The sequence below is a fragment of the Adiantum capillus-veneris genome, chromosome 19 (assembly GCF_014529385.1).
Source record: "Adiantum capillus-veneris isolate H3 chromosome 19, ASM1452938v2, whole genome shotgun sequence".
In the NCBI taxonomy this organism is placed as follows: domain Eukaryota; kingdom Viridiplantae; phylum Streptophyta; class Polypodiopsida; order Polypodiales; family Pteridaceae; genus Adiantum; species Adiantum capillus-veneris.
Window position 1 is genome coordinate 90,614,243 of NC_140949.1, and position 5,530 is coordinate 90,619,772.

The 5,530-nt window shown below is 41.4% G+C and overlaps 1 pseudogene; it reads right to left on the reverse strand.

Moving 5' to 3' along the window:
- Window positions 1-2,228: 2,228 nt before the first annotated feature.
- On the reverse strand, window positions 2,229-3,108 carry LOC147434454 (uncharacterized; annotated as a pseudogene).
- Between the last annotated feature and the right edge of the window lie 2,422 nt (window positions 3,109-5,530).

Consider the following 5,530-nt stretch of genomic DNA (forward strand, 5'->3'; position numbering starts at 1 on the left):
CGTCCAGAAAACACTCACGCACATGAACACAGTGAGGAGAGTGGAAAAAACCTCATCAACAAAAACCCTTCTTGTGAGTAACGGCAACTCTTGAAGTCAAATATATTTTTGCTTCTCTAGCTATGTTCACTCCTGGAATCACCCATTCAAACTCTTCTCACACCGCATATTGTTTCCCATGCATCTATCTATGCAAGCATATATAATGTCCCATCATTGGACGTTTGCATTTGACACGATTTGTGTTCCACCCATGCACTTACACAACAAAATGACGATGACAAAGCGGTAACAGGTTTCATAAGCATTTGCTCAACAACAACGACTCTGACTTCAAGCTACTAACACTTATCCAATGTATATCAAGTCAATAATAGTAACCATACAGCCATAAGTACTTTAGCTCAACAAAACTTTGTTACATCAAACATAAGTACATATAGCCTAACATTTAATGGTGACTAAAGGCATTTTTTTCCCACTGGGTTTTCCCTTTAGTCTTATCCAGGTATCCAAGACCTTCATTTTGAAATATACGCCACATTTTATTTTTCTTATAAAAACACAGAAAAGCAGACCAACGACATCCCCAAACAGCTACATGCTCATCAACTGGAAGATCAAAGGGGAGCGGCCCAGAAAATGACTTACTGCAACAACAAACCTCACTCCACCTATTCACACTACAACAACCAATCGGAGGGGGAGAGCTATGGCTTCAACTACACTACATGTACAAGAAAAAGGTAACTCTACAACATACAAAGCATCTGGTAAAAGCAACTGCAACAACAAAAGCTTCAACCAACACCAAAACATGAAGCACTCGCCAAGGCCACTACAGACATAGGGTCTTGTCAGGGATGACAAGACTTCGGAGGGGGAGAGTGTTGACAGGTTAACCTTTCAACAACGCTTCCACAAAGATTCCATGAAGATTCTCTAAAGATTCCAAATAAAGATGCTGATGAAGTGATGAAGACGAAGATGGATGCTATAATATGAAGATACGAGCTCATGGACATCATCAAATATCCCGTTATTATTATTTTGAGCCATTACGGCCACTTTTGTAATGTTTACGGGAACTTCATATTTTAAGTCGGCAATTGTATTTTGGCCACAGATGCTTGTTGGATAAGCAAAGCCAGCTCACATTGTTGTAATTAAGCTCTATAGAAGCCTAGGGACAAATCAGGTCATTTTGGTCGGACATTGGTTTTCTAAGGTTTAGTATATAAGCCAAAACCTAAAGCTTTGTAAAGAGACTTCTAATAATCTGATCTTTTGTGTCGTTGGGAGACAGCGAGAGAGTGAGAGTGTGTGTGTGTGTGTGCTACAGGAGCTACGGTGGTTGGAATCGCAAACGGAGAGCAGCAGTGTGTTGCCCACGAGGAGAGTTACGCGTTGCTGTTTATATCACACGCGCTCGTATGTGTTTTGGCAGATTCATCCGCGAGCTACTTTTGGAGTTTCGATGAGTAACTGTTGTCCGTTTTTTCATTTCAGCACATCTACGCGATTAGAGTGAGTAGAGCTACACATTATGCACTTTAGTTTTCGGAAATGTCGACCTACAAAAACTGGCCAGACATCCTACGCGTTTTCTTCACGAAGGGTATTGGGTAGGTATTTTTGGTCACGGACCTTAGGGAGAGTGGCCTATTGGTGTTGATAGGATATCCCTCAAGTTTCGTAATGTTTCAAGAACGTCTAATGGGCTTTTGGCTTGCAGTAGCATCATACGAGACTCTCACATTCACAGAACCAATGACATGTAGATTTGATATCTTTGTAGGAAGTAGTCATTAGTCGGTCAAGTAGAGGTCGACACCCTTTGCTTGCTTCCACGTGCCTGCGGGTCGAGCTCCGTCCTCAGTTGACATTATATGTTAGGTGAGTTCTCGCTATGCTGACGTCTGTCACGGCGGATCCGTCCAACAATCAACATATCATTTGACATAGTGTAATTCAAGAATAATGGTGATCTCCATGCTTCCACTTTCTTGCTAGAATAAAACTCTCTCTCTCTCTCTCTCTCTCTACACACACACACACCAATGTGCACAACTCATCAATGCAATCTTATGGCATTATGAAAAATATATGTGGGTGTGGATTGTGATTTAGGTATGTCTCACACAAGCCAATATATTTTCTTTATGTTAGGAGCCAATAGATTCCAAGAAGATTTGTATGCACAGACAAATACATCCTTTGCTTTTGTGACTATGTTGCTACTATGGGAAAGTGTTTAGTAGTGTAATCAATCTTCACCGTTCGGAAATGATTCGGAAGGATGATGCACAGTATGAACTTATTCAAAAGTTGTACACAGTAAGAACTTACATTAAGAAAAACTAAGTTTAAGCTTGATGCAATGGTTGGATTGTCTGGGGTATAGAGCATTACAAGGGTATCTAGGATGATAGAGGCGTCGTAGGTTTAAAGGCCACTGAAAGGAGAGGTATCAAGGAGAGGGTGAAAGGTCGATTAATGGGGTGTGGATGAATAGTCTCTAAATCCATGATACTATCAACAAGGAAGGACTCTACGTGATGTTTTGTGGATGAACAGTCTCTAAATCCATGATACTATCAATAAGGAAGGACTATACGTGATGTTTTGTGCAATATGGTAGTCAATTCCATAGGACGACATCCATGGCGTATTGCCTCTTCTCAGGAAGGGAGCCCATGACGGGGAGGCCATACTCTTCAAGAAGGCGGTGCAGCTTCCACTCGGGCATGGAGTCGTAGTCGGCTTTGGAGTAGGTGGGGTAGTGCACGGGCATTTGGAAGACGGGGGCACCTCTGGCTTCTTGAAGGAGGAGCTGTAGGCAAGGCGTGGGCTCCTTTGCAATGATGTTGTGGGCGATGAGGGCAAGGAAGAGGACGCGCCGCTAGAGAGAGAACAACCGCTGGGCAGTGACGCTGATGAGGGGAGCTGCCTCTCCAAGCTATGAATGTGCTGCGCATGCCATTCATCTTTTTTCTTTTGATCAAATTGCATTCTCTGCACCGACGTCTCAAGGGCCTTCACTCTCTCCATTAGCTCTCTCGTCAAGCTACGACTAGGCCTACTCTCTGTGGGCAGCTCTTCTTCCATCTGCTTATAAAATCTTCTCCTGGCTCTCCCTGTTATTATCAAGCTCATGCTTCCTCGTCGTTTTCATCATTTGGACCCGGCTCTGCCCACACCCGTTCCTACTACCCCCAAACTTTCAGGCTCCTAGTGTAACTGCCCCGTAAAATGTGAGCCTCTATCCCCACCATACCCCAATGGCTACTTGCTATAACCCTTAGAGTTTACTCTACTTTTAAGAGCCCATCCCTTATGACCTATTGTAGCCCTTCCAAAAGGCGTTGACTTAGATGTGAGGGGTGGTTGATCCCCTACCCAAATTGTCACAGTCACTTGAAGTTAGTACTAGACATTACCACCTTTGGGCCTTGGATGAGGGTGCCACAAGAATGGGGGAAGGTATGAGGCACACAAAAAAGACTTAAAGGGCCCTCCACAAAACAGAGCCCTTTGAAAGTCTTTCCCTCAAAAGCCTTTTTTTTTTAGTCATAGCCATTTTTAAGCCGGATTGCCACAAAGGATTGACCCGGCATCGAACGCTGAGGATTTCACCTTTGTTGAGATAGCCACTCGGCACTTGACTCGTTGATGTCCCGAAACTAGTTCTTGCATATTTTGTTTTAAAAGGGCTGACGCGTCCTTCAAATGGAACCCATCCCATTATTGGTCCGCTTACCTTATTGAAGTCTCAAATTTTGGCACACATGCTTGCAATTCAAGGTTCAAGACCTAAGCTTGCAAATGCACCTCTCTCTCTCTCTCTCTCTCTCTCTCTCTCTCTCTCTCCAAAAATATTGAGAATTTCATTATACAGTATACTTAGTCCATAAGGACACCATCTAAACCACTTCTTTTAGCATATGAACACGACACTACAATGCATTCCCTAGTATGAAGCATCTTGATTGGATGACTTTACTCAGAAGAGCAATCTCCCATGGAAACCCACCAATGAACATAGCCACATTACCAAACTGACATTTTTTTCTCATGCACTAGATAAAGAATCAAAACCAAAAGCCAAATTCTACAAGAAGTTGTACAAATGTTTAAAACATCAATGTCCCGATTGTCCACAATGTTAATGGTTTTGCATCGTATTTTCATATGAAGCCAAGATTTGAGTAAAACCCATGAGTTCTTTACATGAGTATAGTGCCAAATCCTATGCTTCATGATTCTTGTGTACCACATATGGCATATCTACCACGAGATGAGTTTTTATTTTGTATGAAAACACCTATAAGCACAATCCTATAAAAACCCTTGAGAGAAAAAGTTTAAGTTGGTAAGAACTAGGGTTGTACTAAGAGACCTCCAATCTCTCGTATTGAGCTATCAAGCTCAACACATAGTACACACTTGACATGCTTGGATGACTTCTCTCCTATATTCATCACTAGCATGAGGTAGCAGGCACAAGGATACTTGCTAATGATACTAGAGCTAGACTTCATTGACTTGATCTATCTACTAAGAGTGATGGCTACTTATCTTGCTAGCTCACTCAATGGAAGTTTGAAATTGACTTTTGTACATAGTATTCTATTATTTTGTACTTTCTACTTATAGACTTATCATCATTATGAGTAGTGAAGAAGGAGAAGAAGTAACATTCAACCTCATTTCCACTGTCACTATAAGAGGAGTTGTCTATAACAGCTAGCATTGCCGCGGAAAAACAAAGCAAAAGGGAGAGAGAAAAATTTGCGGGCGGCAATAATCGCGGTAGTGGTTTCTCAGCGATAAGCACAATAATAGTCGCGGTAATATACATGCTGCTATTACCGCACCAATTGTCGCATTTATTACCGTGCTTATTGGCGCTACACGCTAATTAAAAAATAAAGGTGCTTATTTGGGCCACCCAGTTTTGGGTGGCCCAAATGAGCACCTTTATTTTTGACCTGCATAAAACAATGAAACATCAATTGTTTTTTGGAAGAGTATAAAAAATACCAAAGAATTGAAATTGAATTTACTTTACCTTGACAATTTAAAATGTAGAAGATCGACTATTTAAAAAATTTACGATAAAAAGTAAATAGTTGTATGTACATTGTGCCACATTGGGACTTTACGAAAGTTTGGACAAAACATTTTTCTATCTAATCCTCCTCTATCTCGTCGTCGTCTAGAGGCATGTATGGTGGATCACTTTGACTCTACATAAACCCAAACCAAATTAAACAATTATCAACAACTCAAAAAAATTGATACAAAATTACTTGTTTAAACTTACCGCGTAGTGGTCCAACCATTGTATCGAATTGCTCGCAAGAGATGTGGTTGTATTCGAACAACTATCGTCAAGTATCAAATTCTGTATGTCACTCCTGATACTTCTCCTATCTCTCCCTCTTTCTTTCTATCCCTATTTCTCTCTCTCTTTCTCCCTATCTCTCTCTTTCAATCTATCCTCTCTCTCTCTCTCTCTCTCTCTCTC